Genomic DNA, 19658 nt, shown 5'->3' on the forward strand with positions numbered 1-19658 from the left:
AACTCGATTTTCCTTCCATGACTAAGCAGTCAATGAAGATTCGTGGTCGTCTGCCGACCATGCCTTTCTTTCTGTCTTTACGACATTCATATACGTATTTCGTCTCAAGCGAGTGTTTGGATTTATGTTCATCAAAGTTATTTCTATTTTTTAACCAACTGTGGATCACTTTCAGAATTTTGCTCATACGATTATATACATACTATGTCTCCAAACTTACCACCATCCACAATGCCTCTCTCATCTTCGAGAAGTCATTACCAGGGATCATAACAAAAGTGAGAAAATCCCTCCGTGTAGACAGGTCTAAGATATCTTTCCTCAATCGATTTTCTTCGTATAAGGATATGATATGATATCTGCTTCCACCCGAGAATGTAATCAAACCCATACCAAATAAGATATATTTCTATAGGTCCTTGGTTGATATCGCCTTTTCAATTCTTGCAGTCAGTTCGTGGAGTGCTGTCTCCGTGGATTTGTTTTTCTGATGCTACCTGTAGTGAAACAGGTACATATTCTTACGGAAGCGTCTTTCCAGTTCTGTTCTGTTTGTTACTAAAGCGGGTATGATGTCAATTGGACCTGTAAATTTTATATCTCTATTTTATTTCATATTCCATTTTATATCATAAGCAATCCATTCAACTTTCTCGAATGACACTATCGCGCATGTCAGAAACTAGTTTTGGTTTAAGGGCCATGTACGATGATAGACAAGAATTATGGCTGTGCATTCTGTCTGAGAAATATATTTCAAGCAAGTGGTCTTCCATTTCATCAAAACTTTCCTTGTACTTTCCAATCTGCAAACGTAGGGTCCCTAGTTGCCTTCGATATTCTTTAACTGGATTCCCTGTATTTTCGGGTACTTCTTTTCACAAAGTCGTCTATACGGTAATCGTTAAGTCGATCTTATTTACATTATTTTTCAGAGTTTCATCAGCCCCTTTGCACAGATTTCAATCTTCAGTTGACTAGATCTTCAGATGTCGATTGAGCGGAGTGTCAATCTTTTCTGCTTTGCCAAATTCTAGTTTTCCGGTGGTTTCCTCCTTCTTTCCCATGGTGGTTGGGATCATCTGAGCTATTCCTCCCCGATCCAGTGATACATTTGATGCTCCTCCTATGGTCGTATTTCGGGCGATTAGTCTAAGTTTGTGCATTCCTCAATTGAGCTTCCGTGGTTCGTTGTCTTTTACAAAATCGATGTGTCTGTAGTTCTTATTCTTGATATCTGCTACTTCCTAATGAGAGACTCTGTAGTACTACCGTAACATCAATGATTTGTGGTCAGGCTGCATTGACGAATGTAAATTTATTGGCCAAGTTTTGGTTTTGGAATTCTCTTTCTACATACTAGGCATTCCAGTAGATGGATTCTCACGTGCTAATGTTAGAATTTCCCAAGACTCTTGAATTGGTGTTTCCTATTTACTCCTTAGTGGAGTATGTGGAATCCACACAGCCTGAATATGCTTCATCACATAACCTGCATCTCCTATGTCAGCTGTTCTTTCATTGTGAATATATAGGGAAGACAATTGCTGAGTGATCATTGGGAGTCTGTTGAAAGCTACCTGAACTTATGACGAGCCATTGGCTTGAATATTACGCCAATGACGAGGGAAGGGGCAGAAGTAAGCAAATTTCTGAATATGCCACGCATAATAGGCGTCGACATAAGATATAAATAAAATTGAGTAAAATAATGATCCTTTTCCAGCTATATATTAGCTTATCTGGATATATAACCTTTGAAAACTGTGTTAGCATTCTGTTTGAATCAATCAATCAGTTATGTGCACAACCTTTGTACCACCGAAGCCTTGCACTATAATTGTTATAAGACTATTGCGATCACAATTCAGCTTTAGACTGCCTTCTTACATTGACTAGAGCCTCTCGTACATGGAAAAGTGCTGGTACTGTAATATTACAACGTCTCTTAGCCTGGTCTGAAGCGCCCGTCAAAATCCTGTCTACAACGGGTTCCCAATAATAAGGGCATCCGGGAGAACAGGTGTGAGTGGGAGGGAGAGAAAAGCGGTTTCTGCGAACTTTTCAGCACGAAAGAGTTGGAAGAGAAGTTGGTACACTGCGAAAACGGTAGTTACTATTGAAAAATCGAGAGGTGCCGCTCTGCCCTTTAATAAACAGTTGGAAGTACCTCACATGGATGGCATCCAGCTATGCTAAAGGTTTGTATAGAGCAACTTTTAAGAATGATTTTTTCGAACATGTCTTGTTCTGGTCCACGTGCTTACTTCTTAGCAGAAGGTTAAGGTGGTCTTCATATCGAAGTCTGGAAAAGATGACTATTCAAATCCAAAGAACTTCAGATAAATATAATTTTCGCACATTTGAACATCACATCCGCGAAAAGGCGCTAAGGTCGTACTAAATGAAAACCAACACGCTTAGTAGCATGTAAAGTCCTGTGAATATACTCTTCAATCTTTGGTTTTAAAGATAAAGGACGCAATTCTGAAAGGCGAGTACGCGATGGGGGTTTGAAGGGGCCTTTGACTGTGCGCCGTTCCAAAAACCTTTCCAAAAACCTTGTCATGTCGCTAATGCAAAGATTGCTGTGTGCTGAGTGGATGTTGATCGCGAGGTATTCTGTCGCTACTTCTGTGGTGTATGTTGATTGATTATGCTGATGACGTGCCTGCGTGAGCTGTTGGTCGGGATCTCGGAACGTTGATTTGATTGAAAGTTGAAACCTTTCAGTAGATCCAAATAAAACCACAATGTTATTATATTATTTATAAAAAGGAAGAAACTGAATGGGTTTTCCCTTTCAGAAATGAGGGGTACAATCCTTCAACCCTCCGAAGAGGTAAAATATCGGCATAGCTTTAAATGCATTACTCAATTTATAGCCCTTGGATTTATTTATATATTTATTCAATGCACTGCAATGAGAGCAGATGATAGACTAATTCAATTAGATCTATGGGCAAACAATAGACGCCAGGAGCACAAAGCATAGGAAGAATTATTGGGAGAACTGAACCCAGTCTGCCCAATGCCTTCTGGTTCTCGAATCCCCATACATCTGTTTGGTAGAAGAAATGAAGTTATCCTGAAACATAGAGAAAACTGAGAGAAACCAAACTACTGCGATTTTCTACATCGATGGCTCAAAAATAGAACTGGGTTTTGGAGTAGAAGCCACAACCTGTAGCGATAATCTAATTGCGTTAAGCAATTCTTTGATGATGTCAAATATTGTTGAGAAATGTATAATAGAACTCACTCTATTTATCGATTCAATACGGTGGAACTATTTTAGGTATCTCGTCACCTTGGTGTAGCGGAAAATGAAATCTCGGATGTCTTAGCCAAAGATGGTTCAATTTCCCCATACCCGGATCGTCCTACTTCGGAAAATCGATTGCAAGAACTACGTGTTCGTAAAATTCTCATTTATACATTCCAATTTTCCCCCATGTCCGGATCGGATCAAGTGTTAGTAGCATTGGCTAATGCTGCTGCCAAAAATTGGGAACAGACTTCCTATAATGTGGCCGGTGGCAAAAACTTAATACTGTTAGACGCATCAAACTTTTCCTTTTCTCCTGTCCTTAATCTGACTGGCCATAATTCACTAGTATGATGTTACGTGTCCATCCTGCAATGAGGAAACGGGATCCACGGAACATTTTTTATGCAAGTGTGCTTCCTATGGACAGATTTTTGGTGCCGATGTGGTTCAGCGGCAGCCGGTAGCATCAAATCTACTGAGGAAAATTCTAGGATATATAAACGAATCCAAGATATTCCGTTAGATGGGGGAATTAATGAGCCACTAGAGTCTGAGTTTTGAGAGGGTTTTTCTCTCTCCCAACACATTCACACACATAAGGGCATTATTTTGATTCTGAAATTATTGAGTTGCTTTCACTTTCGGAAGGCTTATCAGAGTACAAAACAAAAGAGACTGAAAATCATGAGCCAAAGCAAAAATCTTCGGTGTATCTAGAGGAAGTCCGCCTACATAGCATTCCAAAGTCAAGAAAATGACAGATAATCTAAAGAGGCTTATTGCAAAATTCGGCTTATTGATAGCCTCTATTGGTAAGGGGATTGTTGGTATATCATATTTTATCTTGTCCGTTTCGGAAAATTTCTCCTGATTTTTGTGAACAGGTCATGGTAATTATTGAGATTTAAATTTATGAACCCAATCTGAATCTATTGTCAGGAAACGCAGGCCTTTCGCAAATGAGTTGAAGACCTTCAGGGAGACGAGAGACACGGAGTCTGGAGGCACATCTCTTATTTTCGCTTTCCCTTCGTTGAATTACACCACTTATCCCAATGTTATCAGTTCTATTGAGCTATTACCAGAGTGATCATCCCCGCAAACATTAAAAACCGAAAATTCTTCTTGTTTTCTGAAAATGTGCGGACCAAACAATTTATTGGACCACGACAGTACGTATACATGTACATACATATGTGTAGGATATCATACCGCTTTACATTTTGATTCGCTTTCATCTTTGAAAAAGAGGTTGAAAGTTTATGTATGAGACATTGGAATGTGTCATAAAATTTAAAATTGTAAGGGATTCATATTTCAAAAGTTTAAAATAGTCATTCGTATTTAATAAACCCAAATCTCGTCCAATTTTGTAAAGCTGTCTTCCGTATTTTTTTCGCCCAGCACATGTCTCGTAAGTCACGAGTAAGTGAAATTTTCCTCAAATTATAATAAAAATAGAAATATCTTATGATAGTCTGGCCAATTTATCAATCGTACATTGAACATATACACACATATTCTAAGTATTATTTTCGAAATATATCATTCATATTTTCTTAGCCCATGCCATCGAGCTACGTCAATAATTAAGCCACACTATCTCCAAATTTTACATCGATTTCACTTTAATATGCAATAATTTTACGCTAGAAAAAATATGCATGAATATTTTGGATGTTTCTAATGGATTTTCCGTCTCTTATGGTCCGTGCTGGGTTTTCCGAATAAGTAAACATAAACAGTTCAAGAAAGCTGCAAAATCTTTAGTTTCCTGTGTTTGATTGTTATTAATGGGTGATGAAAATGGATTAGCTGGATAGATGTAAATACTTCATTCAAGTTGCAGATATTAGTGGAAGCTCAGAATGATACTCGTAAAATATATCAATTTAACTTAATGATTTCTTACTCATTGGCATTTTGTAACGTCCCACTTTGGAAAATTGATTGCAAGAGCTACGTGTTCGTAAAATTCTTATTTATACATACAAGAGTCTGATGGTCCAAATCAAGCAATATTATTGTGGCGCTCGTTTGCTTATAATTAGTCCAAAAGTTTAGCTTTATTGAATTTATCCAAAGACAGCGAACAATTTCCATTTTCAAAATAATCCCTTAACATAAATATGTACATCATCATCGTCAATGGCCCAACAACCGGTATCCGGGTTAGGTCTGCCTTGATAAGGAACTCCAGACATCCCGGTTTTGCACCGAGGTCCACCAATTCGGTATCCCTAAAAGCCGTCTGGCGTTATTGCTCTTATAAACTTTCCAGGCTGTACCATCCTCACCCAAACGGATTAAGTGACCCGCGAACCGCCAAAAATTCTTGTCTCGAACGCGGCAAAGAGTTCGCAATTTTTTTGCTAAGAACCCAAGTCTCTGAGGTATACATGAGGGCTAGCAAGATCATTTTGTAAGTTGAAATAGGCTTTGTTGGCTGCCAACAACCGTGCGCGGATTTCATCGTCGTAGCTGTTATCGGTTGTGATTTTCGACCCTAGATAGGAAAAATTATCAACTATCTCAGGTTGCCACCATATATTTTGTCTTGCCTTCATTGATGCGCAGCCCAAGATCTCGCGCCGCCTGCTCGATCTGGATGAAGGCAGTGTGTACGTCTCGGGTCGTTCTTCCCATGATATCGATATCGTCAGCATAGGCCAGTAGTTGAGTAAAGGGGATGATGCTTCTCGCATTTACCTCAGCATCATGGATCACTTTTTCCAGGGCCAGATTAAAGAGGACACATGATAGGACATCTCCATGCCTTAGAGTATTGATGATGTTGAATGGTCTCGAGAGTGATCCTGCTTATAGATTCATTCAGCCGATGTTCTGGTGGTTGATACTGAACCCATCGCTCCAATATGCCGATTCTGTCAGAAATCAGATTTACCTCCTTGTCTCGGCAGGATGATCATCGAGGTGTATAAGGCTTCATCCTGCTGACTTGTTGGCAAAACTTGCGCGCCCGCTGCCGTTACTCGCTATACTTTTCGAGATCATAGAACCGTTTGGTTCTCTCGGGCTTCCTTTTCCGTCTGTGAAACGCTTTTCCGCTCCCTGGAGTGATAAGTCTCTGTGCGTGCCCGCGTTCTTTGGAAATGCAACATTACTCGGTATGCGGCATTCTTTCGTTCCGTTGCTAACTTACACTCATCGTCAAACCAGCCGTTCCGACTTCTTTTCCGGCTGGAGCCAAAAATGTTTGTAGCCGTATCAATGATAACATTCTTCAGGTGATTGCGAGGATCATTTGTTGATGCTCCATCTCCAGGATTTCTGTTGACTGCGGTTATTGCGGCATCCATTTCCTTCTTATAGGTGTTACGGAGGGCTGTGCTGTGGATGGCTTCAGTATTAACTCTCACCTGATTGTCAGAGGGGATTCTAGGTGGTGTTATTATTCGAGACCGGAGCACCATGTCAACCATGATCCCAGCCTATATTGGCCCCCTATATGTTCTGACATTGATCAAGACTGAGAGGTGGCGGCGTTCAATCACCATGTGGTCAATTTGGTTGAACGCGGTTCCGTCTGGAGAGGCCCACGTTTATTTGTGGACCGCTTTCCGCGTAAACCAAGTACTTCCAACAACGGTTGAGGCCACTATATATACCCGGAAAGGAGCAGCCCACGGTGCTGATTGGGGGGGTACGAACCCAAGCGCATAAAGGATTGCTTAAACCTCACCAAGAATCATACTGAGAATTCTCACTGGTCACTGCCCGGTAAATTATTAGCTAGCTACCTAAGGACACTACTTGCAGGTTCTGTGCGGAGCGTAATGAAACCTCTAAACACGTTCTGGGACAGTATCCGGCATTTATGCAAAGTAGGTGGAGGCACCTGGGAGAACACTTAATACCAAATGCAAAGTTAAAAGACTTAGAAGTAGGGAATATACTAAAATTCCTCCTACTTGCTTTTAAAATATTATAATTAACAGGTACACTAGAACCAGTAAAAGGCGCATAATAGTTCTTTAATGCAATGCGACATTTCTTACAGCGCTGTTACATCAGCCTTATATTGGGACAGGGAATCGCCCCGCTGTTGAGCAGCATTCGGTCTGTACAAGAACCGCACGTTCCATGAGAAAATGCGCAAATCGTTATTCCATTGTCGTTGCCGGGTTCGTCGTTGTGTTGTCAGTCCAGCCCGAGGCTCCTTTTGTGGCTTCGTAACAAGTTGTTTTCCGTGTAGAGTTGTCAGCCCTACCCAACCCTCAACCTGGAGGACCAAATGGTACAAATTGTCCCGATTTTAGAGCCAAGAGACTCGCCTTCATCACTCTCCGTCTGCAACTTTTCGTTAAGGAAGAGCTCTTAGCGGTCACCACGTGGAGGTGTAGATCGGGTTTCGTAGTAGAGCTGTTGGTGTTAGTTCAGCAGGCGTTTTGCAGGTTTTATGCTCCATCGGGGGTACAAATCCATGTTTCATCTTGGGACTTATACTACCCTTTGACAACCTAAATATGTACATATTATACTAAACCCTTGAAATTCATTTGTAAATTTCATAAGATTTAATATTCACAATTCGATCAATAATAATTCAACTAATTATATCAGTTACTTCTAACGTGAGTCTCATATCTGTGCCATGGATACTGGTTCGTATTAAAGTAAAATCGGCAACAATTTCTGTATTTTAAAATTGATGATAATTTGTTTGTTGTGCAAAGCAAATTCCATATTTTATGAATCTAACTTACGGCGAATTAAAATCTTTCGAGTTCCTGTATAAAATATATTCGTAGAAATTGGAAGAGACAACTTAGAGAAAATGTCTTTAAAACAAAAAAAGAAGCCGACTAAGAATTGTATATTATTTTTAGAAACAGATGTATTTTGGGCTACCGGAATATCGCAATTCGATCACGTTACTCATGCATCATTCATTGTGAATTATTGCCTCCATCTCTTCAAAATTAACTTTCTTATAATTAGAGATGAGCATCACCTAGTCTGTTTTGATAATGCACCTAAAACTGATTGTGAAAAACTACAGTAGGTACCAGCACATCCTGGGTGTTAAAATTGGAAAGTTACCTCAATGCATCTCTGATGATTTGTGTGAAGAGTTAATCCACTTGAAAAATACTGACGACCTTGACCCAATTTCTTGCATTTAATGATTTTCGGATCCTTCTGCTGTCCCCTTTTATTGTTTCATTCGTAATAATATAGGATGCAATATGAGAAGTTAAACAGGACATTTTAATATTATATTTTCATTCAATTTCACTCTTTCAATGTAATCAATGGTAATGAAATAGCAGGCTCAAAAAATAGAAATGACCTTGGTATTTCAACTAAATTTATATCCGCGATGTTTCCCGCGATTTGAACATAAATAAAGTAATAAAACGTATTTTGCTATTGGCTAGTGTTTTTATTTAGGTTTGCATATGCTAGGAACAAGTTGTTTTCGAAGTACTGGTATCACCAATAGCTCTTATTAAATAATAGGGAAGCTCAGCGCTTCAGGTATGAAAGGTTTTGTTGATTTTTTATGTAAGAATATTTGGGTACACGATGGTTCCACTTATATATAGCTCGTAGTGTATATATGTTGAATACCCCCGATATTCAATTCCATGTGGTACTGACATTTTATCTCTTGGTGAGTAGTAATTTGATGCAAAAGAGCCAAATTTGACGCACTGTAACTTTGCTAATAATAGTAGGATTTTACCAAACTTTCCAGTACGATTCTTCCTATGAAAAACTATCTTACTGCAAAATTTTAGGATCTAGGATGGATGCTATTATTATGAACTTTTCTTGAGTAGATATTGTTACGGAAAGTATTTTGAAGCCTAGATGTCATGTTTACAGGCCAGCATAACTTTTATTTAGATTTTTGGGTTGGGTAATTTCTGAGAAAGGGTCCTTGAAGTAATTGTCATTTTCGGACCCCCGCACTCCTCTCCTTTGCAAATAATTGTTTGGCCTTCCGACTGAAACCATTTGAAAGGGCTGTTGATAATCTAGAAAGCGTGTTAATTGCTGAAACAGCTTGTGACCCCTAATGGAATTATAGTAGAACTTCTATTGTTCGAGGCAACATGGGGAATACCTGATTCGGATAATTGGAACTCTATTTTCAATTGTCTAAACAGAATCTTATTAGACTGCTGCGAATTGAGAAGCGACTATCTAACCGTGTTTGCTTCACACTTGATATGCTTTTTATCGCTGCAAAGTTTCTCCATCGGCTTACGAGCAGCAAATCCGATGAGGTTACTTCTGATTGCTGTTCGCAAAAAAATCATGCCTGTTCCAAAGCATCGAAATCTGACATACATTGCTCATCAAGCACACAGCCTGTGATAAAAAGAAAAGAGAAAAGATCATCCTGAGTGGCCGGGGACGTCCAAGAGGGGAGCGCTATCCCAAAAATCTAAAAAGTTGACGAAATCAACCGGGAAGATCTGCCGCCACACAAATATTGAAAGTTCACTAAAGTGTTCCGTCGACATGCGCTTGCTTGCCTGTTTACTAGGCAGGCTCTGGAATGTGGTGGAAAGGGGGGATTCTTTGAACACTTTACTCTCTCGCGTATCATCTAACAAAACTTGACACGCCCTTACACCGATGGGTGGACCCAATGAAACCTCAAAAGCAAACAAACATGTCACAACAGAGCACGGGACCTAAGGTTGGAAATTAAGACAAAAAATAGTTACACCTCGACACTTCGCGAGGAATCGTAAAATTCCCAACCCAAGTGCCACGACCTAGAGATAAGATCCACAACGAATCGCATTTTCAATTGATGCTTCTTTTCCCTCAGATGTTTAAGATGCGAAGCCTTTGGGGTTCCCACATAATTTTCACCAAAATATCGTGTTATTTTGTTAATGTTTTTGTGATATGAATTAACCAATGAGAGATTATTACGAAAAGGATCGAATCTCTCCTTAAATGTTATATATATATATAAATTTTAAACTATAAAGAATAACAGGCACCTTGCGTCGCTCCAAAGATGTAAATATTAAGCCTGTGGAGAATAAAAGAACTTCAACGATAATGGCGCAACCGAAGGGATCCGATGGGATACGGCTAAATATGTTATTCTATTATGGAAATTACTTGCAAAAATTACAGATCTTGTTTAGGGGAAGCGTCTAACTTAGTAATTAATATTACAAGTTGGCGAATTTTCTAGAGTATTATATCTCTATGCAAAATGACAATCTCCATCTTGTTTGCACTTGCATTTCAAATTTGTGACATTTTAGAGGATATGTTCATTTTGAAAGAAGCTAATAAGTAACGGACGATGTACGGGCATAATGCCTCATTAATTGAGAATACAAACTTATGACTGCGTACATACATAGGGGCCTTCAACTTTGGCGAATAATTATCGAGCGACCTACTTTGCACACCATTAATAATCCGCTTCAGTTGTTTCTCCCACCAGGACTCATGCGAACCTAGTCGATTTACTTAGTAGAACAGTTTTTATCGGTGCATTTTGTACATTTCTAAATTTCGCACATGCCTTTAATCACTGCGGCTTCACCGTATTTTTTAGCAAGAGATATTGCAAAACTACAGAATCGCTCTTCGAGAGTCGGTTGGCCAAAGTTCTCCGATCAAATATTGACTGCAGGTTCAAAGGAATTCAAAGGAAAGGAAATTCAACTAAGGTGGAGGTCCCGTTCGGTTCATAATAATTTGATTTAATTTCTCCTTTGCCACATTATTTGCGGCCTGCTCTAGATTACTTCTAATTACGGGATATTTTAGTCATACAAAGACTATAACGAATTTTGAGACGACGACATATTTTCCATTTGTTTCTGGACTATTCTACATGTATAATTCCGCTATTCGCACATAGACGATATTACACAATTTACTTCACTAGTACTCCAACCACATAACTCTCAAATAACTATTTATTTCACAGAATTTTCTTTGAAATCTTCTTTACTGTTTAGTAAACGAAAATCCTCCCAGTAAGAGCCGAGATCCTTTCACTTTCCTCAAAAACCAAAACGACACTCTCCCACGCAGCACCCAAGCAGCGATCCAGTTAGATCGCAGCATCCGCATTCGCAATCTTTCGCTCTGGCCAGAAACAAGCGTTAGGATGCATTTTGTAATATGCAACGTGATTAAATTTATGTGTAACAAACAACAAATCTGATTAAAAGATTTGCAATGTTGGAAATTTCCTGCATTAACCTCAAAATATTCAAATGAATTTTAGAGTTTTATGTGAGATTTTTGTAGATAAATTGTAAAAAATGGAAAATGAAATGATAATTTTTGAATTATTACTTTAGAATGAGTGAATGTCGGGATGTCAAATAGCGAGGTATTGCAGGGAGTTAAATAAGAGAAAAGGAAATATGCTGCACACAAGGAAAGGAATCTCTCACATGCTTATCACGAGACAAAGAAAACTAAATGGCCCTGGACACTACAAGCCTTCTATGTTATCACGCTGATACCCATTGTGCAGCATCTTCTTTCATGATGCTTCACAACCTGTATGCACTAATTCGAACAAAGTTTTTCCTCTGTTCCACTGGCAGAACTTCTCGGACTAGAAAAATTTTTATATTGCTCAAAGTCAATTTTTGACCAAGATTTTGACATGGTAGAAACATCCACAGAATCCGAAGCTTCGCTTACCCAGTATGCAACATTTTTTAATATAATCTTTCGCAAAAAAAAATAGACAAGATCTTCGTTTTCCGTATATTCCAAGCGTTATTGGTGTCAGAGACGTCTATAATTGGAAATGTTTCCCCGAACACGGTTAGTTATCGCAAACCATACCGTTTTTTTTTCCAACGGACAAACGATCCTGAAACTGATTTGCTTCTAGAAATCGTCTACTAATATGCATTGCTTTCTGCTGCAAAATTGGACCAAAAATGGCACATCTTTCAATCGTTTCTGGTTGATCCACATGAACAATATTTTATTAATCTGCGCATATTCACCAGTTACAATTAATTTTCTGCCAGACAACAAAAGAACTTGTTTTATACATCCAACGTCTGTGCTACAACGTTAATTATTTCACCTCCTTCTAATATCCTAATGGTTTTCAATCTTTCCTTGATGGTTTGAACAATTTTTTGTGCATTTATTTTATTTTATCATAATATGAGGAGGTACATAACTATACCAGCAACATAATGCGGCTTTCCAAATTAAATTAAAGTACTAACTGGTCGTATACATATAACTCAATGCACTGCCGATTCACGCGCCAAAACAATCTAGAATCTCAATATTGGAGATCCCCTTAAATTCGACACAAATGAGAAGGATTTCCCGACAATAAGAATGTCCGATCGGCTCGGATAAACCAGTTCTACTGTATAGCCATTTGGGCAAACAACCAAGCGTTTATAAAATCGTTAAGGTCCAGCATTTCATCTTCGTCTGAGTTAGCGTGGCGGTGTCGCTCCGAACTGAACGAACAGTTTAAGTGATTTGCTTAGTGGCACCATTATCTGAGTTAGATGTAGCCAGAAGTGAAAATCTGACTGACGCGTTAGTTGAAACCCCTTATTGCAGCCAACGCCAGGTGTCAAAACTGTTTTCTTGTGCCACATCGGAGAATATTAACACCCCTAACACCCAATGTATGCCCAATTAAGGCGATATGCACAGAACTCAGTTGTAAATGAAGGAATAAACCTGGTATGTTTTATTTCCAAATAATTGGCTCACCCAAAAGTCAGGCAAGGGAGGACCTTCTTGGAACATCTTAGGGATGTTTCTAGCAACAATATCCCAAAACTCTTAACTTTATCACATCGTTATCAAGCAGATCTGTTTCTTATAGTTGCAACCTAGTTAGTTAGTATCATTCTTACATATAAAATACCCGCTTACGAAGTATTCTGAGAATTCAATCGAAAAAATACCCCTGCGTAAACCTATCAGACGCTCGCGAAAAATAAGATTGCATTGGGACCGTTGAAGTGATATTAGCATTCACCACCTAAGCATTTGTGAAGAAATATTGTATGCGATTTCATTCCGCTGGATGAACATTGCAATTATTGTACGCCCAACTCCTTTTTAAAGAAAATTCTAAGTCCTGTCAGACTTGAAGTATGCGGGTCCTGACTGCCCACTTGTTTTATTTTAAATGTAGCTCCCTCCAGCTAAAATTATTTACTGACTACTATAACAATATACGACAAGTTTTTGAAGAACAAATATTAAATGTACACAATTAAACACGGAGAATACCCAGAAATAAATAACCTTTGAAACTTCCAAATTGTCAACAAAATATTTTTCTCATATATTTATACATTCGTACACCTGCTCACATTGAACTTAGACTACATACATATGTCATGGAACAATAACATCAATAATTTATTTAGTGGGTTGGGTTGTTGAAAAGGCTCGTGATATGTCTTAGGCTCCTAAGTAGATGTATAATTATTTTAAAAAAATTTTGTTATTTTCTTAAAATCTTCGCTGACATATTATGAATCAAATTCTCCTAACACTTTCAGGCTTGTTTTGAGAAATGTTCAAAATTAATGTGATCCATGTGTGCTTCTATACATTCATTTCTAAGTGCAAAGCGACTTGAAATCGAATTGTCATCAGATTCGAAAATAACTTATAGAGTACGAGCTTGAAAGAATTGTTATTATATGTTGAGGTTTATTTGAATGTACTAATCTTTTTAAATAAAGGAAGGCATATTTTACTCATCATAAACAAAACAAATATATAAATGTACATACGTTAACCATATTTTGCGGTATTGTCTTATCAAAATTGATCTTATTTTGAAACGAAGATTTCTCTGGCCTACATCATCTGATTTCATTTTTTTAAATACTAATTTTTTATCCCTACGTGGGACTTTTGAACTTTTAAGTTAAGAATTATAGTTCTCATAAAATGTCAGCTTTTTACAGTTCATCCAACTCTTAAACGATCAGGTATACTACGATATACTACAATTCAAACAAATTTCTTATCATGGTTTCTAAATCAACGCCATTATACCATATATCCTTAATATTTGGCTTTAAATTTGTAAGTGTAGTATTTCTACGCTATGCAAAGGAACTACAGGGGGCAGAACATAGCTATTCTCACCGATAGCCAAGCAGCAATCAAGGCACTTAGGTCCAACCAGGTGAACTCTAAACTGGTATGGGAATGCCTTGAGAGACTGAATACACTCGGCTCGTCCAACAAGGTCTGGATACTTTGGGTTCCAGGCCATGCTGGGTTGGAAGGCAACGAGGCAGCGGATGAACTAGCCAAGAAGGGAGCAGGGACGCCTTTACACGGGCCAGAACCCTTCTGTGGAATCGGAAATGGTTTCATGGCTATGAATCTAAGAAATGAAGAGAAACGGTTGAGGGAACTATATTGGGCGGGCCTACCAGAGATGGAGCAGTCCAGGGTGCTTATTGGGGGATACGAACCCATGCGTACAAAGGATTGCTTAAACCTCACCAAAAAGAACCTCCGAATCATAGTGGGAATTCTCACTGGTCATTGTCGGCTGAACTATCACCTAGGGAAGCTAGGGATATCTACGGATACTGCCTGGAAGTTTTGTGAGGAGGAGGACGAAATCTCTATACACGTCCTGGGACAGTGTCCGGCACTTGTGCAAAGTAGGTCGAGACATCTGGGAGAACACTTAATACCAGATGCAAAACTGAAACATCTGGAAGTGGGGAACATACTAAAGTTGCTAACGTTTACAGGCCTGCTTGAGATACTATGATCAATAGGTACACTATAACCAGTAAAAGGGGCACAATAGTTCTTCAAGGACGCGGTGCGACTTTCCCTTAACAGAATAATAATAATTTCTACGTTAATACATCTTGTGTTTCGGATAAACCCAACATTTCTCTATCGGGTTTAAGTCCGAAATATTCCCACTCTAGATCGTAGCGGTTATCGATCTATTTGTACAAATGTACAAAATTCGTGAGCGATCTGTTTAGTGCAACGACCGAAGACACGGAGTTGCTAATAGAAAAGAAGGTGATATTTATATTGTTTTGAATTTCAATGATAAATTAGTTGAATCTTGGAAATTTTAATTGTTTATAATGAATTTTTCTATAATTTGCCTTAAACAAATTATTTCCATTGGTTTTCTCCAATTCATTGTGCAATTTTCTATGTTAGGTTGCAATAGGTGAAGCAATTTTTCCAAAATTTCTCAAGACAATAATAGAAAAACCTATCTTCGTTTGATTAGAGTTCACAACCAAGCCGATGGCATTTTCCAAGTATTCTTCTTTCCTGTTTATCTCATGCACCCAACATTGTCTTTAGCTTCTGTTGCTTTTAAGTGCTAAAACTACAAGGAGTATCCCCTCGTCCGAACTACTGATTTTTGGTTTGAGTTAGGAGGTGGTCAGTTAGCCAAAGTTTAAGTAAAATTAAACGGGATGAGAAGATTATTTCCTTCATTGGCTAAGGCTTTGGTAAAAAAAGAAACAAATACAGTATTTCGGGTGCTTTAGTGTTTTCTCTTTTCTGAAACTAAAGAAGAGGACAGTTGGTCTTTCACCAAATTCTTTATCAATAAAGGAAATAATCTTGTCAACTTCTTTAATTTACTTTTCTGATTTTTACTCAAAATTTATGAGAAATATTCGGTACTACTAAAGCTGCTCGTTAGAAAGTTATCACAATACTGAACTGCTCACAAGCTAATATCGCGTTGCCATATTGCCGATCGCTTTCTGTGTACCAAAAGTTTTAGTTTTTTTAAATATAGATGCATCAGAAAAGTGTTCTCCCTTATCCGAACATGACATGTCATCTTAGCCGCGGCCTTTAGAATACATTCGTCGCTAAATTTGATCTACAAAAAATTAAAACAAGTCGGGAAACCGGAAGCTCGGCGCTTCAGGTATTAAAGGTTTTGTTTGTTTAACTTGGGGATAACATACTTCATATTATATTCTATATTACTACAAATATAACTCTAGGATAAACTTAAAGGGAATTTTACTCAATATCCCCAGAAATATAGATACATACTATTATTAACTTCATTTGAGCAGATATTGATACTGCATAGAGGCAGTTTCATGAATTTTTCAAATTTGTCTGTTAAGTAGTTTCTGAGAATGGGTCCGATAAAGAAATCATCACTTTCGACTCCTCCCACTCCCCACCTTTCCAGCAAATGTCAAAACTAAGAGCGGCATCGAAAAGTACTAATCAATACCTTTCATTTGACATCCAACATGACTATATTCGGTGGAAAAAAATTGACACCTTTTTGCCTCCCTTTTTGTAAACAAAACCTTAGAAGCCAGAATTTGAAACGCCGAGACAAACTTATTTTTAATCAGTATATCTTTCTCCAATAGCTTGAATTGTAATCCTAGTGCAGGCGTGCTCACAACATCGCTCCTGTTAAATTCGCCTTTTTGGTTGGTATATCCCATTTCCATACAAATGCCTGCGTAGTATATGATTAGATTTTTCATTGCCAGCGTCTCTCACTCATATCCAAAATACTCTGGGAGGTTGCAGTTCGAGCCTCTAGTGCTTTTCGCAAAATAATTTGGCCTTTTTTCGACTACTCTGGAAAGCTTCTGCTTTATGGCGAACGATACTGAATCTTCTTGCGACTTTAGCCATCGACGTTTAAGACATTCGCAGCTTAGTTTGATTCCATCTTTCAAACTTACAACTTCTTTTCCATCTTTATATTTATTTTCTTATAAATTTCCTGTTAATTTACCGTTACTATAAAATCGAGGAAAAAGAAAATCAATATTTTTACTCACGGGTACTGTTAAGCAGGCTACAAACTTCACAAATACCTTTTTTGAACTGCCCGATTTTGCAAAGAAAAATCCGAAAAAAACACAATAATTAGCTCAAAATACGACAGAATGAAGTGACTGTCAGGCAAATATCAGTTATAATTTTATTCTAACGTCCTAACCTAGGTTTGGGGACAAACAAACGAAGGTAACATTGATTTGGTTTTTTTCTCCCAATCAAGGAGCGAGTGATATAGTAACTTTTCTTAAAAAAGCTCATCGTTTATAATCCGATAGACAGATATTTTATGACTCTATTTTTCAGAAATTGACTGAAAACCTTGTTAAGTTCATTTTGGAATGATAAAATTTCACTAGTATAGGCTATAGTATAAAGCACGACACTACTACTACTAGTTTAGTGGAAATCGTATTATTACTAGCAGAGTAATAATATGTCAAAGTCGCTTCCGTGCAAATTTACTGCAATCTAATACTTTTAATTTCAATATCCTACTAAAGTGAATAGTCTGGCATAATACATGTATCCATTTATATAACGAGCTAGGTGCAAAGGGAAGAATATGCACTCAAATATATAAGAAATCCACAAAACGCCTCATACCTGAAGCGTCCCTTTCTCTTTCTGATCCTTGCTTCTTGGCGAATGGTGGACTTTCGTTTCGAAGGCTTGATTTTTCGTTTCCCTCGAAAATTTCAAATTGAATTTAAGATCCTTGATAGTATCATACCAAATCTTTCTCGATATTTTTAATGTTTCAGCTATCTTAAGTTACTTTGTACCTTTTTAGATAGTTCCTTTATTTTTTCAATTGAACAATTGCTTTTAAACAATAAAGTAGGATTTTCAGCGGATAATTCCACATAGCAAGGCACTATCATCAACTGCAAATAAAATGGGCACTTTTGCTATTCAGTTCATTTCCTAGGAACCTCAAGAATATCAGTTGCCAGCTAGATATAAGATATCAAAACACCATGCATTTTACCCTTTTGAAAAGTAAAGATGCGTATCAGCAAGAGAAATTAATAGGAATTATGCCCCAAATTTTCGCAAAAATTAAGAACTATTATATCATTTCAACTAGCAAGAGCGCTACTTCCTTGTGCATATCTGTGCTATATGCATGTATGTAATGTATGTTATATATTTGAATTTGGAAGTCCATCAAGGAATATTTTGAATTTTTAGTCTACACTCGGTTTTCAATTTTGATATTCGATTCTTAAGTATCGTCTGACAAAGACTTCATAATCCTTTGCGCAAAAACAATCAAATATATCCACACACTTTCTCCGGTATATTAGTGATGTCCCACAAGTTGTCAGAGCTGCCGCCATTAGCCATTCCTATATTCTCGCTGGCTTCCCTGAGAAAATTTTTATAACTAATATTTCGATTCCTCGAGAAGTTTCAAGTGAGTAGTCGTCAGTTTCGTTCTGTTGTGCATTAGCAGCAGCTAGTTCTCCTATTCTTGTCGCTGTTCACCAGAACAAATTTCATTTCTTTACTCGCCCTTCTAATCGTCACATTTCTTGATAATTACAAGTGTGCGGTTAATTAATAAATAAAATCAGGGATTTTTTGTGGAGTCTTAGTACTCACACTAATCGGGAAAGAAAATCCGCAATCTAAAAATAAATTTTAGTGCGACTGAAATTTGATTGACTGCAACTGGATTATAAAATTAATTTGGATATCAAGAAAAACCGTGAGTGATTTTTTATTTGTACATCTTTTGAAATACTTTTTATTTAGAAAAGATTTCGAAACGCATTGCTATAAATATAGTGCAAACATTAATAAATATAAAGTAGAATAGCAATTCGTTCGTTAGAAGTATGCAAGCGATGTTTTGGAGGCTAAAATTAGTAGAACGGTCATATCAGATGACCAATCCTATTTTTCAAAACCAATATGGCGCTCCTAGAATGAATTCCCTTTTTAAATCAATCCTAAAAAACGCATGCTTCTGCTATTTTTCAAATGCCAGTATAATTTCACATGTATCATGTTAGTGATGGTGGAATAATAATTCGACTTGTGGCTCATCACTCGTCAACGAAAATCTGGCAGAGTCAACTAGCACCCTCCCAGGAAAACGGGAATGGTCTAACTTTACATCTTCCAGATAGATACTCATTAACGATGTTCATCGCTTTCAATAAGTCTTGTGAAATCAGGATTTCAAGGCGATGTGTTTTCGAGTCATTGTAGGTTAAAATTTGCTGCGGAGAACAATCGAGCGTACGTGTTGAAGGACATACATTTCAATATTGAGAAGTATTAGAAAATTTAAGTCATTTCTCTTAGTTTTCATGTGAGTCAAATGACGGATAGATGAATTCGTGCTTGAGCTCGATAGACTCACTTATTTATAATTTATAAAAGAAACACTTCGGTAAACCATAGTCTCCCACGCGTTGAAATGACCCAATTGACCTTTAAAGTGGCACAGTTTCATAGGAAAAACATGTATTGCTTGATATTTTTAGTCTAAACCTAAAGAAAAATAAATTCATGGTATCATATTTTCAACACCTTGCCAACTACATATAAATTTAACTAAGTCAGATAATTGATT

General features: G+C 37.6%; 1 protein-coding gene across 3 annotated transcripts in view; it reads left to right on the forward strand.

Moving 5' to 3' along the window:
• The window catches only part of LOC119651104 (filamin-A), a 163431-nt gene that overhangs the window by 95762 nt on the left and 48011 nt on the right, over window positions 1-19658 (forward strand). The window contains exon 1 of one of the 3 annotated variants that reach the window (XM_038054467.1): window positions 18505-18785. The exons of the other annotated variants lie outside the window; for them this stretch is intronic. The gene's annotated coding sequence lies outside the window, so the exon portion shown is untranslated. Of the gene's footprint in view, window positions 1-18504; window positions 18786-19658 lie in introns of those variants that run through there. 3 annotated transcript variants of the gene reach the window in all.

The sequence above is a fragment of the Hermetia illucens genome, chromosome 3, assembly GCF_905115235.1.
Source record: "Hermetia illucens chromosome 3, iHerIll2.2.curated.20191125, whole genome shotgun sequence".
Classification (NCBI taxonomy): domain Eukaryota; kingdom Metazoa; phylum Arthropoda; class Insecta; order Diptera; family Stratiomyidae; genus Hermetia; species Hermetia illucens.